We start from the raw sequence: 18,585 nt of genomic DNA, 5'->3' as shown, positions 1-18,585 counted from the left end.
CTGCCCATCATATCTAAAGACACCAAGTTCATGGAAACTCCAATGAGGTGTGCTTCTTACAAAGGATGCCATTAGAGGTGTTTGGAGCTCCCCTCCCAGACCCCATCTGGGCCCAGGAGCCCCCCTGGGGAACAAACCCCAGAAGAAGCTGCAGGAAGTACAGAGGGAGTGATCTTGATGTTGTCTTCTCCATCTCTCATCTCCAAATAACTTGTGTGCCTTCCCTCACAATACCTCTGGCTCCTTTGCGGTACTCTCTACTCCCAACATTGTCCCAGAATTGATGTCTCTGAACTGATGGCCTCACCCCTAGGATAACTGCCTGTGATCCCCACCCTCAGCCCTAGTGCATACCTGCTGCTTATCTTCCTAAATAATCACAGAATTTCCCTCCAAGTGCTGCTTCTTATGAACCTGCCACTCTGTAATCCCCATTCTGGATAAAGCCAGTGATTCGAGCACTTCGCCCCAATAATGGCCATACCCAAAAGCAGAAACCTCTGATTTAGATCAAGCAAGATTAGACACTAGCCCCCACCTCCACCAAAATGAAGCAGAGAGAAGTGGTGTCTGGCTGTTCTTAGCACCCTAATCTGCATCAAAGAAGGGTAGTGATGTAATGGTAGGAAAGCATGCTTTCTGGAGATTAGAGAGGGTAAGTGTCTGGCAGGGCCTGAAATTCTGTAGTTGTAATAGGATGCCAGGTGTGATGGTTAATTTTATGTGTAACTTGACTAGACTATGGTACCCAGACATTTGTTCAAACATTGTTCTGTATATTGTGTGAAGGTGTTTTTTTAATGAAATTAATATTTAAATCAGTAGACTTTAAGATAAGCAGATTACTCTTCATAATGTGGTGGGTCTCATCCCATCCGATGAAGGCCTGAATAGAAAAAAGACTGACCTCCCTGGAGGAAGAGAAAATTATGGCAGCAGAAGGCCTTTGTACTCAAGGTGCAGCTCTTCCCTAGGTCTCCAGTTCCCCAGCCTGCTCTTCAGATTTTGGACTTGCCAGGTTCCACAATTGCATAAGCCAATTCTTTTATAAAAAAATAAATATACACCAACAAACTGGACAAACTAGAAAAAATAGAAAATTTCTTTGGAGCATACAACCTACCAACATTGAATCAGGAAGAAATAGAAAATATGAACACACCAATTACTAGTAAGGTGATTAAATCAGTAATAAAAAAAATCTCCCAGCAAAGAAAAGCTCAGGACCATATGACTTCACTGGTGAATTAATGTATGTGTGCATGCTGATGTGTGTGTGTGTGTGTGTGTGTATAATATTTTTTAAAGGATGTTTCATTCACATTAAAAGTATAAAGCAATTTATCGAGAGTATAATTAATATTAAATCACTTGGTATGGGTAAAGTATTTAACTTTGAGTTTTTAAAAATACTTTTGTTTTAGAGCAGTTTTATTTCATAGCAAAATTAAGAAGAAGTTACAGAGACTTCCTATATACCCCATCCCCACACATGCACACCCTCTCCCATGATCAACATCCCTCACCAGAATGGTACATTTGTTACAATTGATGAACTATTTTGATACATCATAATCACTCAAAGTACATAGTTTACATTAGGATTCACTCTTGATGTTGCACATTGTATGGGCTTGGACAAATGTATAAAGACTTGTGTCCATGATTTTAACACTGGTTTTTATTGAATCTTTACAGCTGTACATGTCCCATTTCCTGAACAATGCATCTTAATCCACAGCTGTGAAAATGTCACATCCATTTTATATTAAATGTGTATATCTGGTGCTGGTTTTTACAGTCTTCCTTTAATTTCTATGTCAACCTGTCTGCTCCTAACAGCAACAAAATTAGTGCCATAGAACAATTAAATTACCTGGCAATGCAAATCCAACCTGCACAATTCTCCTTTCGGATAGCTGGGAAGAGTATCAATAATTAAATGAATGATACAGAGATACGCTCAACACTGAAGGTGCTAAAAACTGCTCTGAGTGCTTTCAAGACAGTGTTTCACTTACTTTTCACTACAATCTTAAGAAACAAGTACCATCCCATTCCCACTTAACACAAGAGAAAAAATTCAGAGACAGGAAACCGCCTACTAAAAGATCATGCATCCTGAAACTAAAGCCACGCAAGGTCAAACCTATGTCCTGAACCAGTTTTGTACTGAGTGTTCTGTTATGGCTGAGGCCAGCACCAGGGAAAGGACTTACCCAAGGGCCTGTGGTTTGGTGTGGGCACAGGCCTCCTGAAACCAGTCTTCTGACCAGCAGACCTTTTATTGCTTTGTTTCTACATATGCTGTCTTTTTCTTAAGCTCAGTTGGAAACTGCTCCTTCAGTGCCAAACTAGAAGGTAAAAGAAGGGAACAGGAAATTACCTGGAATGAAAGCAAATTATTTCTTTCTGTATGTTTCTCTTCCTTGGCTACATTTCCAGATGCTCTTTATGACAGATATGCACTTTGGTTTATTTAAAAGTTATCTGTTTTGTGGGACAAAGAAGGCAGGCTGGGTAGTACTAATGTTTGTCCAAGTCCTACAATGTGCCAGCTATTATAGGTTTTCTCTTTTTCTTTCCACCAGAGCACTGTAAGGAAGGTATCATTATTCCCATTTTACAGATGATCAAGGATAGGCCCACAGAGCACTATGCTTCTCCAGGGTCACGCATTGAGTCAGGAGTAAGAATGGGGTTCTCTCTCTCCCCTCCCCCTACATTATACCCACTGGCTTCCCTTTTGGAGTATGGGCTTCCAGAGCTTAAGAACTGATTGTTTTAAATTCTCCTAGAACTGTATTCACATGGGTACTCAACATAATACAGATTATAGAGATGAAATCTTGTGCCAGGAGGCCCAGATGTAGGAACCATATGATCAAACTGGTCCCTGAGGTGTTAAGCAAGGCTGAGGTAAAACCAGAGCTGTTGCTATCTCTGGAGAATGACCTGAGAAAGTTATTAACATTTATACAAGGACTTTAATCAATTTATATAGACACTTTATATTTTATCTAGTTTAATCCTTATAGCTATTCAAGTTGCTGTTCATTGTTGACATTCCATCAGTGTCCAAGAGTTATGAGAAGTTAGGCAACTTTCCTCTGGAAAAAGAAACTTGTAAATTGTTGCTCAGGAACTCAAAACCTGGAATTACACAGACTGCTAGTGTTTTCTGCTCTCTTATGCAGTCAGTGAAGCTTAGTGTATTGCTTAGGGTTTCACTTTAACAATGAACTTTATTGCTTTTATATCTGAATACATAGAAATAGATTTGAATATTCAGGGAGGTGACTTATACTGATACTTGCTGCTGCTTACTTCTGAGATCCAGGCCACTGCTCTAGGAGTATTACATTTGTGCATATTGTGGCCTCTCTGCTCTGACCCCTAGGCACTTTTATCCACTGGCTTTCTCAGCACAGGGTTTAAATATGATAACTCTTAATATAAATTATATATATTTAAGAAAGAGGAAGGGCAAACAGTCATTTCAGAATAGGGGTGATCATTGTTTTATTGAAAAGAGTGTTCCATAACCAGTATTTGAAAACAACATTTTTAGGATTTTATTCATTTCGCCAAGTTAATACATCAGAATATTAATCCTCTGGCCCAGACCCCCCAGACAGAAGATATTAATTATTAATCATTTGATGCATTTTCTATTGATTTTTTTCCAGTATATATCCTAATAAAATATGCAGTTATTTATCCAAGCATAAAAGCATATTCTTTTATAAACTAGTGATCACTCTCTACATACTAGGTTGGTATTCAACTGTTTAATTTAGAATAAAATCTCATTTGACATTCCATCAGTTATATGGTTGGCCATGTTTTCAAGTGTTTCATTTGGTATTTATACTGCTTTTAATGCACATTGTCAGTTGTAATCTTTGGATCATTTCTCTGTTGGTTAAGATATCAAAAATATTAACCCCACATATACACTGCAGGTTGCAAATATCTTCTCCTGCCTTTTTATATATTTTGTACTTTTCAATTTTCCTATAAATATGATTTTAACCATATATAGCATATATATAGATATATGTATATACTGTATATATATATACATAAATATATAGTATATATACATATATTTACCACATAACACACACATATATATATTCACATAAGGAAATCTGACTAGCTGAATGTTGTGTTCACAACAGGAAAATTCAAAGAAGAAAAATGGATGGCAAATAAATGTAAAATGTCTCAACCACACCAAAAATTAAGGAAATGTAATAAAAGCTTTGATATATATAAATAGATAAGCAAAACACAGAACATAATGCACAGTATGATCTAACTTTTGAATATATATTTTCATAAGAACACACTAATGTCATATTTTACAATATAACAACCCCACACAAGCATATATGGAGACTATTAACGAATATATTGAGTGGTTATCTTGAGGTGGGATATAGAAATTAGAGATGGAATATACAACATAATTCCTTTTACAAATATGTATTGCTCCAGTGTTTCCAGGGCCTTGGGGGAACATGTACACTGATTTTTAATTAGCAAAATACCTAAGATAATATTATGACAGCATAGGATAAACCTACTTATGTTTTTATCCACAAAACTAGTGCTGAAAAATATATTTCTGGACATTAAAAGACGTTAAATATATTGTAAAATGAAAAGGTTACACACAGCTTTATATTTATTACCACACATATACGTGCATTCCTTCTTTTTGAGATAAGGGCCACAGAAAACTTCCTGTCACAGGAGTTAATATCCATGGACTCTGTCTTCGTTACGACTTAATACTTCCTTTATCATACAAAACCCCAGTTTCCTCTAGAAGGCTTTCAAAAGGAAAGCCCCCTTTCTTCTCTCTCTCCTTTCCATACCTCTTGCTAAAAAGTGATGCCAAGCTGCAATTCTGAATTCGGTCACGAGATGGCAATGACCTCCAATTTTAATTTTATTTTCCAATGAAAAAATATTCATTTGGCAAAGTGAACAAATTCTAATTTGAATGGAGGTTTTAAAACAGTGTGTAAAATAAAACCATGATTAATTCCTTCCTTAACTCATCAGTGAGCATTTTTCAAAACACTCCTTCAAAACTTTGACAATAAACTGTATTGACTTCATCATAAAAATCAATGAGATTTGCAGTTACCAAAGGGAAAGGGACTGGTGAGGACGGGTGGGAAGGGAGGGATAAGGGCGGGAAAAAAGAAAGGGGGCGTTACGATTAACATGTATAGTTGGGGGTGGGTGCATGGGGAGGGCTGTGCAACACAGAGAAGACAAGTAGTGATTTTACAGCATCTTACTATGTTGATGGACAGTGACTGTGAACGGGTAGGTGGGGGGGACTTGGTGAGAGGGGAAGCCTAGTGAACATAATATCCTTCATGTAATTGTAGATTAATGATACCAAAATAAAATTTTTTTAAAAAATCAATGAGATTTGAAGATTAAAAGATGCATGAAAAATTGGAGGAGAAATTATCCATATATACCTCAGAAGACACTTATATGCCAGGAACTCTTGAACCAGGATAGAGATAAATAAATGAAAAGTAAAAATCTCATAGGAAACTTCAAGAATGCAATTAAACTTGTGAAAAGATACCCAACAATAATAAACGTACAAATAAAAGTCCTGGTAATTTTATTCTCAGCTAAAAAAAGCAAATTTTATAAGGTTTGTTGCCATTTTCTCATACACCAAAAAAGTGTGTATATCTGCTCATACATATTGAGCATTTGTATGTATTATGTAAATAAATGTTTAAGAAAAGCTTTTGCAGAATGTGCTCCTTACCATTAACAAGGGATATCACAGCTGGGGAAAGGAGGTAGATACAGGATCATTTCCTTTTCTACACACACATATCTTTATTATTTGATTTCTATGATTACAAACATACATTCACTTTATAAGTGAGTAAAGTAAATGAGACACATTTTTGAAAAAAGGAAAAAACGTGTTATGATCTGATTCCAGAAACTGATTCATATAAATCAACTGACCTGGAAAGGAATTTACAGTTAATTTGTAGTTACCAAAAATAGAAAAACACGTGATGTATGCACAGTACAATCCTAGTTACTGTTGATAATACACCTATGTGTATGTGTAAGTACATTATAAAGCAAATGTGTCTAAAGCATATAACCAAAAATAGCCACGCGCGCGCACACACACACACACACACACACACATATATTCCCTCAGAGAACCTCACGCTGGTGACTTTCTCTTCACGAGACGTGTGGAACTTTCTGCCAGAAACTCAGAGAACCAGGAAGCATCTGATTCTGCAGGAAGGCCTGCTTGTGCTATTCAAGCCTCCAACAAGCGCTGTTAGGTGGGTCAGAATAGCGGCCCCTCTCTCCCAGCTTCTTAGCCACCTCCCAGAAGTATTGAGGCATGTAGTTCTGAATCTAACCAGCAGATGGTTATCTCAATATGTTTTTTTTGTTGTGAAGTAAAGGTATCAGTTTTTGCAGTGACAAAGATAATATGAAATGAATAGTCCTAAGCAAATTTTGAAAAATATATAAAGACTGAAAGTATATGTACAGTTTCATTTGTTGACAATGACTTCCAAAGCTGAATCTTTCATAACCATTCATTTATTCAGCCCACATATATGGGGCACTGTCAGCTCAAATCCATTTGTCCATCCCATACTTCATTCTAATCCCTAGACTCTCATTTCCAGCTACCTACAGTAGGATATGTTCACTTGGAGAAAGACAATGACAGTTCCTTCCTATACATATGGAGTGAGTGTATGCATGTGTGTGTTTCTCTGGTGTTAAACTGAGGAGTAAAGAATAAGACAGGATAAATCATTAAATAATAAAAGGAATGGCACAGATACCCTTTCCTCATCTCAGATCCATTAGGAAACATATACTACAGCAACAAAACAATACCAAAGTCCACAAGTGTGTGTACATTTCATGTCTTGTGTGTGTATATCTTCATATGCTATTTATTATACTTATGCTATTTATTTTACATCAAAATCCCCTCATTTATAGAAGGGAGGACTCTGGGACAAGCATTTCTAACATTTCTTAAAGGCCTGGTATGTGCCACATACTCTCTATAGTTCATCTGATAATCTTCATAAAAAATCCTCTTAGGTAGGATTTTTTGCTACTTAGCAATATCTAGTTCCTTGGTTATTATTTTTCATTTATAAGTACATATGATAAAATATTGCATATTTATATGTAATAATAAAGATACAATGAACTGTATCTATGAAAACACTGTGTAGTGAAAGGGATTGAGATAAGCATAAAAATCATAGCCAAGATCTGTCACACCTCAGCAGTCACCAGTGCAGGTAGCAACCTAGTGCCACAGGATCAAGGAAGCCACCACTGCTCCTTGCCTCCCCAACCCTACCCCAAAAACACCCACATAACAAAAACCTCATGATGGAGAATGGCAGAGTGGAGGGCAAGGCTAATTGCCAACAGGCTTGCAGTTGTCAAGGGGACAGATAGTGCTGGAGTAGACAAAGCCAGGTGCAGTCGATCCAGTGAGGATAACAATGGGCCCGTTATAGAGATAAAGGCCCTTCATAGTTTTGCTCATCTGAGTACATAGTGAACAAATTTGGTGGGGCACTGTGCTAGAAGGTAATCAAATTGGAATTCTCAATTTAAAGCTCAAGATACAAGTTCACATTTTCAAGTAGAAAGTCTGTTGCCTTTTTATTGAGGACGTTCACCTCTTCACTTTAAGCTAATATCCTCTCCTAACATTTCTGTTCCTAGTGCGTGAAAATGGATTGTTTCAATGGGAGAACAAGGATGCTTTGTATTCAGCTATATTTATTTTGAGAACATAATAGAGAGTATCATAGTGAGACTATGTTGTTTGTTTGTTGTCAAATATACCTTAAATAGAAATGAAGGCAACTTAATTTTGTTCCCAGTTTGCACAGTCTGAATTTTTTTACCCTCAAGCAAATATATTGTTATTCGATCTTTCATTAGTGATTGCATTAAAATTAAGAATACTGAATTTATAAAAAAAAAACACATTCAGTAGGAAATCATGCTTTTGTATGCTTCCTGCTTAATTTTGATGATATTTTTTAAAATTTTTTATTAAGGTATGATTGATATACACTCTTATGAAGGTTTCAGATGAAAAAATAATGTGGTTACTACATTTAACCATATTATCAAGTCCCCACCCATACCCCAATGCACTCACTGTCCATCATTGCAGCAAGTTGCCAGATTCACTATGTCCCTTCTCTGTGATACACTGCTCCACCCGTGATCCCCCACACCATGTGTACTAAACATAATACCCCTCAGTCCTCTTCTCCCTCCCTCCCCACCCACCCTCCCCTATGGTAACCACTAGTTCATTCTTGGAGTCTCTGAGTCTGTTGCCATTTTGTTCCTTCAGTTTTACTTCATTGTTATACTCCACAAATGACGGAAATCATTTGGCATTTGTCTTTCTCCACCTGGCTTATTTCACTGAGCATAATGTCCTCCAGCTCCATCCATGTTGTTGCAAATGGTAGGATTTGTTTCTTTCTTATGGCTGAATAGTATTCCATTGTATATATGTACCACCTCTTCTTTATCCATTCATCTACAGATGGACACTTAGGTTGCTTCCATATCTTGGCTATTGTAAAAAGGGCTGCGATGAACATAGGGGTGCATATGTCTTTTTGAATCTGAGAAGTTGTATTCTTTAGGTATATTCCAAGAAGTGGGATTCCAGGGTCACATGGTGTTTCTATTTTTAGTTTTTTGAGGAACCTCCATATTGCTTTCCACAATGGTTGAACTAGCCCCACTAGCAGTGTAGGAGGGTTCCCCTTTCTCTGCATCCTTGCCCACATTTGTTGTTCTTAGTCTTTTCAATGCTGGCAGTCCTTACTGGTGTAAGGTGATATCTCATTGTGGTTTTAATTTGCATTTCCCTGATGATTAGTGATGTTGAGCATCTTTTCATGTGTCTGTTGGCCATCTGAATTTCTTCTTTGGAGAAGTATCTCTTCATATCCTCTGCCCATTTGTTAATCAGGTTATTTGCTTTTGCGGTGTTGAGGTGTGTAACTTATTTATTTATTTTGGATGTTAACCCCTTGTCAGTTATGTGATTTACAAATATATTCTCCCATAATGTAGGATGCCTCTTTGTTCTATTGATGGTGTTCTTTGCCGTATAGAAACTTTTTAGTTTGATATAGTCCCATATGTTCATTTTTGCTTTTGTTTCCCTTTCTCAAGGAGATGCATTCATGAAGAAGTTGCTCATGCTTATATTCAGGAGATGTTTGCCTATGTTGTCTTCTAAGAGTTTTATGGTTTCATGACTTACATTCAAGTCTTTAATCCATTTTGAGTTGACTTTTGTGTATGGGATTAAACAATAATCCAGTTTCATTCTCTTGCATGTAGCTGTCCAGTTTTGCCAATACCAGCTGTTGAAGAGGCTGTCATTTCCCCATTGTATGTCCATGGCTCCTTTATCATATATTAATTGACCATATATGGTTGGGTTTATATCAGGGCTCACTAGTCTGTTCCATTGGTCTATGGGTCTGTTCTTGTGCCAGGACCAAATTGTCTTGATTACTGTGGCTTTGTAGTAGAGATTGAAGTTGGGGAGCATAACTTTATTCTTCCTTCTCAGGATTGCTTTGGCTATTCAAGGTCTTTTGTGGTTCCATATGAATTTTAGCATGATTTTCTCTAGTTCATTGAAGAATGCTGTTGGTATTTTGATAGGAATTGCATTGAATCTATAGATTGCTTTAGGCAGGATGGCCATTTTGACAACACTAATTGTTCCTATGCACGAGCATGGGATGTGTTTCCATTTATTGGTATCTTCTTTAATTTCTCTCATAAGTGTCTTGTAGTTTCAGAGTATAGGTCTTTCACTTCCTTGGTTAGGTTTATTCCTAGGTATTTTATTCTTTTTGATGCAATTGTGAATAGAATTGTTTTCCTGATTTCTCCCTCTGCTAGTTCATTGTTAATGTATAGGAATGCCACAGATTTCTGTGTATTAATTTTGTATCCTGCAACTTTGCTGAATTCAGATATTAGATCTAGTAGTTTGGAAGTGGATTCTTTAGGGTTTTTTATGTACAATATCATGTCATCTGCAAACAGGGACAGTTTAACTTCTGCCTTGCTAATCTGGATGCCTTTTATTTCTTTGTGTTGTCTGATTGCCATGGCTAGGACCTCCAGTACTATGTTGAATAGAAGTGGGGACAGTGGGCATCCTTGTCTTGTTCCCAATCTTAAAGGAAAAGCTTTCAGCTTCTGGCTGTTAAGTATAATGTTGGCTGTGGGTTTGTCATATATGGTCTTTATTATGTTGAGGTACTTGCCCTTTATACACATTTTGTTGAGAGTTTTTATCATGAATGGATGTTGAATTTTGTCAAATGCTTTTTCAGCATCTATGGAGATGATTATACGGTTTTTGTCCTTTTTGTTGATGTGGTGGATGATGTTGATGGATTTTCTAATGTTGTACCATCCTTGCATCCCTGGCATAAATCCTACTTGATCATGATGAATGATCTTTTTGATGTATTTTTGTATTTGGTTTGCTAATATTTTGTTGAGTATTTTTGCATCTAGGTTCATCAGGGATATTGGTCTGTAATTTTCTTTTTTTGTGGTGTTTTTGCCTGGTTTTGGTATTAGAGTGATGCTGGCCTCATAGAATGAGTTTGGAAGTATTCCCTCTTCTTCTTTTTTTTTTTGGAAAACTTTAAGGAGAATGGGTATTAGGTCTTCACTAAATGTTTGATAAAATTCAGCGGTGAAGCCATCTGGTCCAGGGGTTTTATTCTTAGGTAGGTTTTTGATTACCAGTTCAATTTCATTGCTGGTAATTGGTCTGTTCAGATTTTCTGTTTCTTCCTTGGTCAGCCTTGGAAAGTTGTATTTTTCTAGAAAGTTGTCCATTTCTTCTAGGTTATCCAGTTTGTTAGCATTTAATTTTTCATAGTATTCTCTAATAATTCTTTGTATTTCTGTGATGTCCGTAGTGATTTTTCCTTTCTCATTTCTGATTCTGTTTATGTGTTTAGTCTCTTTTTTTTTCTTGATAAGTCTGGCTAGGGGTTTATGTATTTTGTTTATTTTCTCAAAGAACCAGCTCTTGCTTTCATTGATTCTTTCTATTGTTTTATTTACTTCTGCTCTAATCTTTATATTATGTTCCTCCTTCTACTGACTTTGAGCCTCATTTGTTGTTCTTCTTCTAGTTTCATTAATTGTGAGTTTAGACTACTTATATGGGATTGTTCTTCTTTCTTGAGGTAGGCCTGTATTGCAATATACTTTCCTCTTAGCACAGCCTTGCTGCATTTCACAGATTTTGTGGTGTTGAATTAGTTGTCATTTGTCTCCATATATTGCTTGATCTATTTTTATTTAGTTGTTGACCCATTGGTTATTTAGGAGCATGTTGTGAAGCCTCCATGTGTTTGTGGGATTTTTCATTTTCCTAGCATAATTTATTTCTAGTTTCATAGCTTTGTGATCTGAGAAACTGGTTGGTACAATTTCAATATTTTTGAATTTACTGAAGCTCTTTTTGTGGCCTAGTGTATGATCTACTCTTGAAAATGTTCCATGTGCACTTGATAAGAATGTGTATTCTGTTGCTTTTGGATGTACAGTTCTGTACATGTCTGTTAGGTCCATCTGTTCAATTGTGTTGTTCAGTGCCTCTGTCCCCTTACTTATCTTCTGTCTAGTTGATCTGTCCTTCAGAGTGAGTGGAGTGTTGAAGTCCCCAAGAATGAATGCATTGCATTCTATTTCCCCTTTTAATTCTGTTAGTATTTGTTTCACATGTGTGGGTGCTCCTATATTGGGGGCATCAATATTTATAATGGTTATATCTTCTTGTTGGATTAACCCCTTTATCGTTATCCTTCTTTGTCTCTTGTTACTTTCTGTATTTTGAAGTCTATTTTGTCTGATACAAGTATTGCAACTCCTACTTTTTTCTCTCTGTTAGTTCCATGAAATATCTTTTTCCATCCCTTCACTTTTAGTCTGTGTATGTCTTTGGGTTTAAAGTGGGTCTCTTGCAGGCAGCATATAGATGGGTCTTGTTTTTTTATCTGTTCAGTGACTCTATGTCTTTTGATTGGTGCATTCAGTCCATTTACATTTAGGGTGATCATCGATAGGTATGTACTTATTGCCATTGCAGGCTTTAGATTCGTGGTTACCAAAGGTTCAAGGTTAATTTCCTTACTATCTAACATACTGTTACAAACACAATCTATAGGTTCTTTTCTATTTCTCCTCCCTTTTCTTCCTCCTTCATTCTTTATATATTAGGTATCATATTCTGTATTCTTTGTCTATCCCTTGATTGACTTTGGGGATACTTAATTTAATTTTGCATTTGCTTAGTAATTAGCTGTTCTACTTTCTTTACTGTGGTTTTATTTCCTCTGGTGACAGCTATTCAACCTTAGGAACACTTCCATCTATAGCAGTCCCTCCAAAAAAGACTGTAGAGATGGTTTGTGGGAGGTAAGTTCTCTCAGCTTTTGCTTTTCTGGAAACTGTTTAATCCCTCCTTCACATTTGAATGATAATCTTGCTGGATAAAGTAATCTTGGTTCCAGGCCCTTCTGCTTCATTGCATTAAATACATCATGCCACTCCCTTCTGGCCTGTAAGGTTTCTGCTGAGAATTCTGATGTTAGCCTAATGGGCTTTCCTTTGTATGTGATCTTATTTCTTTCTCTGGCTGCTTTTAATAGTCTGTCCTTGTCCTTGATCTTTGCCAATTTTATTACTATATGTCTTGGTGTTGTCCTCCTTGGGTCCCTTGTGTTGGGAGATCTATGGATCTCCATGGTGTGAGAGACTATCTCCTTCCCCAGACTGGGAAAGTTTTCAGCAACTACCTCCACAAAGACACTTTCCATCCCTTTCTCTTTCTCTTATTCTTCTGGTATCCCTATAATGCAAATATTGTTCCATTTGGATTGGTCACACAGTTCTCTCAATATTCTTTTATTCTTAGTGATTCTTTTTTCTCTCTGTGCCTCAGCTTCTTTGTATTCCTCTTCTCTAGTTTCTATTTCATTTATCATCTCCTTCACCGTATCCATCCTGCTTTTAATACCCTCCATCATGCTCTTCAGCAATTGGACCTCCGACCTGAATTCATTCCTGAGTTCTTGGATATCTTTCCGTACCTCTATTAACATGTTGATTTTTATTTTGAACTCCCTTTCAGAAAGAGTCGTGAGGTCCATGTCATTTAAATCTTTCTCCAGAGTTATATTAATTTTACTCTGTACCAGGTTCCTTTGGGGTTTCATATTTATATGTCGCCCTCTAGTGTCCAGAAGCTCTACTCTGGAGCTGCTCAGCCCCTGAAGCGATGTCAGGGGTCACAGGAGAGTGGTATTGGTGCCTGGGGGGAGGAAAGAGCTGTTTCCTGCTTCCTAGCTGCTATGACTGTCTCCACTGCCTGAACCAGTGGGCCAAGAACACAGATATAAGCTTTTATCCCAGAGCAGCCGGATATGGATGCCTGCTTTCCACAAGCGGCTGGAATCTGTCTCTCCAGGAATTCTGCCTGAATTAACTTTCCAACCCGGTAGTCATGTGAGTATCATGAAAGCACCATGCAATGTATGTTTGTGCTCCCAGAGCAGATTTCTGGAGCTATTTATTCAGCAGTCCCAGGCCTTCTACTCCCTCCCTCCTCTGTTTCTCTTCCTCCCACCAGTGAGCTGGGGTGGGGGAAGGGCTTGGGTCCCACTGGGCCACAGCTTTGGTACATTATCCTGTTCCATGAGGTCTGCTCTTTTCTCTAGCTGTATGCAGTCTGGCGCTGTCCTCTTTCCTGTTGCTCTGTCAGGATTAGTTGTGCCAACTATATTTTCTAATTGTATCCAGTTTTAGGAGGAAGCCTCTGTCTCTCTCTCACTCCACCATCTTTAATCCAATCCTTGATGAGATTCTTAACCAGTGACTTTTTTCAGAGTCAAACACCTGTAAACACCGTCCATGTAAACACCATCTCTGTAAACACATCCATGTATTAGTAGATAAAACCTTATAAATGAGGATAAAGGTGTCCTGAGTCTTTCATATTAAAGGGACCTTAAAAATAGTATTCAAGACTTTGTAAAGACTGGTGCTGACTTTCTGTATTCTACACATCCAGTTGACATTTCCACCTTCACTATGTATATTTGTAACTGATATTTGCATGAATAAAAGGTTACTTATTCTTAGTTCTTTCTCTGTAACATGGCTTATGCCCTTAATTTACTGATTTATGAAATACAGACTATCATTCCCTGACAAAAAGGAGACTGTGATCATTATATAAGAGCCTATAAACTAAGAATCCCTGTATCACAAAAAAGGGATTATGCACACTACTTATGGCAGGTAAAAAATGAGAACCACTCTTATTTTAGAAAGGTTTTTGGGGGCCAACCATAATGTTCCTATTTTTATCATTGATTATTATATTTATGCTTGATAGTTCTAACATTTTAGTAAACATATATATTAAACTCCATAATAAAAGCAATAACTTTATACTCTCATTTCTTATGTTTGGAAGAAGTATGTAGTGTCAGCTTCTTTGTGTTTGTGATCTTAATTTCATTCCTTTCTTTTCCTACTTCTGATTCCCTAATTTACTTTTTTCTTATATAAAGATAACTGTGAAATGTTAATCAAATCTGTCTTTTCTGTTTTGATTTTAGCTTATCTGGTTGTAGATGGGTTATATTCCTTCACATAATATTAGTTTACAACAGGGGATAAAGACTGGTGATTTGAGGAACACAATTATATATAATGTTTAATTTTTTGAAGAGCTTTCAACATATAAAAATTGGGACATTTCATAAATACAGTTCCCTGGCTTATCTTGAAAGATGAGGTTTGAAAACACAAGGTACACATGTTTACATTCCATCACGGAAACAACTGGCTGGAGCTGATAGCAGTTTCCTCATCGTGTTCACCACAGTTCTTATCACTCCCTATTGTACAACTTCTCATACTGATAGAGAATGTTACATTCTTTTGTAATATTATTGCTATTGCTTTTCTTAAAGAGAAAACTGAAACATTTCTTGCCTCCACTTAATCAATCAAAAGTGAATGACAAAAACTCAGAATATTGTTCTTTTCAAGAAAACTGAAGGAAGGGGGAAGCAGAGAAAAAGATCTCAGAGTAAGAAGGCAAACTAGAAACCTCTTCCCAAAAACACAGTAAGGAAGAAAATACAAATATAACTAAACCTAAAAATGACCTGAAGACTTCAGACTAGACCAACTACACCTGGGGAAAGTCAGAAAATCCCACAGAAAGTGGTAAAGTGGCAGAGCCATTATTGAGTGGGTCCTAAGCCCTCCCCCACACCTAAACCACAGATAGGAGAAAGACAAACAGATAGGAACCCAGAATCACTGCACACGTGGCCCTGCAGATCTGTTCTGGGAGCACGAGTGCATATTACATTGGGTTCTGGCAATTAACAGGGCTGGAACACTTGGGGACGCTGAGACTCCAGCTGCCTGTGAAGAATCAGACAGGTAGAATACTCTGGGAGGCTGAGACTCCAGCTGCTTGTGAAGAACAAGTAAGCTCCACTGGTCTCCCTGAGATAAAAGAAGAGGTGGAGGTTTGAAAGATTTGCCAGCAGTGAGAGGGGTGTCAGAGGGGCGAGGGTTGGATGAAGCTTTCCCCTCAGGAGAATGGGTAGGTAGATGATACCTCCTCAGGCCACCATTGACCAAACATATCAGGAACTCTTGGGAACTCCAGATGCTCCATCCCACTCACTAGCAATGCAGTCCCCAGCCACCTCCCTGCATGGACTACCAGTGAGCCAACCCACTCAGCCCAATAGCAGCATCAGACTTTGCTGCCTGGCAGGCAGGGGGAGACTCTCCCAGCTTTCTTGGCACCATTACAACCCAACTGCTGAGTTGCCTGCAAGATCCAATCCCAAGAGCTCCTTCCTCCCTGTGGGTGTCCAAGCCTGGTATGTTCGGCCCAGGCAGAACCACACATCAGCCTGTCCACCCCATTGACACTGCAAATCCACCATTACTGCAGGGCAGGCAGAGGGCAACCCCACTCACAGTGATCCCAGCAGAGACTTCTGCTCAGATCACAAAGGTGCTCATGGATTTACAGAAAAATATTCAAATTGTCACAGTCTTGCAGAGACTTCTGCTCAGATCACAAAGGTGCTCGTGGATTTACAGAAAAATATTCAAATTGTCACAGTCTTAGGACACTATGGAAGATTAGACAGAAAGGTGGCCCTGCCTACTGCATGCCAAAAGCTGGGGCTCCCACAAAGTAGAACCAGACACTGGAGAGTAAAGACTCCTGAGCTTCTGGGCAACATAGGATGCCTCCTTCATAAAGCAATTACTCTACAGTCCAGGAAGAATAGCAAAGCCATGTAATATAATGGAAGAAACACAGAAACCCTGACAAAATGAGGAGGCAGAGGAATATGTTCAAAAGAAAACTACAGGACAAGATACAAGAAAGAAAGCTAAATGAAATAGAGACCACCAATCTTCTTAATAAAGATTTCAAAGTAAAAGTCATAAAAATGCTCATGGATTTACAGAAAAATATTCAAGATCTCAGGGAGGACTTCAACAAAGAGATAGAATGCCTGAAAAAGAGCCAGTCAGAGCCGAAGAATACAATATTTGAAATGAAACATACAATGGAGGGATTTAAAAGTAGATTACTGCAAATGGAAGTGACAGTCAATGAGATGGAAATTAGAGAACAGGAACACAATGAAGATGAGGAACAGAGAGGAAAAAGGATCTCTAGGAATGAAAGAATGATAGAGCTGTGTGACCAATGCAAATGAAACAGTGTTCACATAATAGGGGTACCAGAAGAAGAGACAAGTTGATATAAAGTCTCTTTGAGGAAATAATTGTTGAAAACTGCCCCAATTTGGTTAAGGAAATAGACACTCAGGTCATGGAAGCACAGAGAGCCCCTAACAAAAGGAACTCCAGGAAGACTACACAAAGACATATAATAATTAAAATGGCAAATACTGAGGATAAGGAGAGAGTATTGAAAGTAGCTAGAGAGAGAAAATAAAGATTACTTATAATGGAAACCCCATCAGGCTATCAGCAGAAATGTTACAAGCCAGAAGGGAAGAGCATGAAATAATTAATGTAATGAAACAGAAGGACCTAAAACCAAGAATTCTCTACCTCACAAGATTATCATTTAAATTTGAAGCAGGGATTAAACAACTTTCAAATAAAGAAAAGTTGAAGGAATTCACCACCTCTAAGCCAACCTTACAAGATATGTTAAAGGAACTTCTCTAGACAGAAATGTTCCTAAAACTAATTACATCAGTGAAAATAAACCAGAGTAAAGGTAGTGGGCCAATTAATTACCAAGGAAGAACAAAATGAAAACAAAATAAAAGATGCAAAATCAAGTATACACAAAATCAGTCAAGGGATACACAAAAAGTGCAGATTATATGACATCTAATACACAAAGTGTGGAGTAGGAAGAAGAAAAAGAAAAGAAGTACCTTTAGATTATGCTTGAAATAGAGTAATCAGCAACTTAAGATAGATTATTATATAGTAAGGAAGCTGTCCTTGATCCTTTGGTAACTCCAAACTAAAGCCTATGATAGATACACAAAAATAACTTTAAAAGGGTAATCCAATCACAACACTAAAGAAAACCATCAAGTAACAGGAGAAGTGTGTAAGAGACAAAGAAAGGAACAGGGAGGAGCTATAAACACAACCAGAAAACAATTAATAAAATGGTGATAAGTACATACTGATCAACAATTACCTTAAATGTAAAAGGACTGAATACACCAATCAAAAGAGATAGAGAGGCAGAATGGGTAAAGAAACAAAACCCATCTGTACGCTGCCTGCAAGAGATTCATTTCACACCCAAAGCATACACAGACTACAATTGAAGGGATGGAAAATGATATTTCATGAAAATAAGAGGGAGAAAAAAGCAGGAGTAGCAGTACTCACATCAGACAAAAAGATTTCAAAACAAAGAAAGTAAGAAGAGACAAAAAAGGACATTACATAATGATAAAGGGGTCAGTCCAACAAGAGGATATAACTATTAGAAATATATATGCACCCAACATAGGAGCTCCTAAATATGTAAAACAACTACTAACAGAATTAAAAGGGGAAATAGATTACAACACTGTCATTTTAGGAGACTTTAACAGACCACTCACATCAATAGATCAACCAGACAGAAAATAAGTAAACAGAGGCACTGAACAATGCATTAGATCAGATGGACTTAACAAATATCTACAGAACATTCCACCCGAAAGTGGCAGGATACACATTCTTCTCAAGTGTACATGGAACGTTGTCCAGAATAGATCACATACTAGACCACAAAAAGAGCCTCACAAAATTCAAAAAAACTGAATTTATATCAAGCAACTTCCCAGACCACAGTGCTATGAAACTAGGAATAAATTACATAAAGAAGACAAAAACGCCTAC

General features: G+C 37.5%; 1 protein-coding gene across 1 annotated transcript in view; it reads right to left on the bottom strand.

Annotated features, from left to right (window-relative positions):
• LOC140847410 (uncharacterized) overlaps positions 1–18,585 on the bottom strand; it is a 199,190-nt gene that overhangs the window by 130,722 nt on the left and 49,883 nt on the right. The window contains exon 2 of the mRNA XM_073227678.1: positions 2,220–2,354. The gene's annotated coding sequence lies outside the window, so the exon portion shown is untranslated. The remainder of the gene's footprint in view (positions 1–2,219; positions 2,355–18,585) is intronic.

Source organism: Manis javanica, chromosome X (genome assembly GCF_040802235.1).
Source record: "Manis javanica isolate MJ-LG chromosome X, MJ_LKY, whole genome shotgun sequence".
Lineage (NCBI taxonomy): Eukaryota > Metazoa > Chordata > Mammalia > Pholidota > Manidae > Manis > Manis javanica.
Note: the sequence above shows the minus strand (reverse complement) of the source record. Positions and strands in the feature narration are given on the sequence as shown.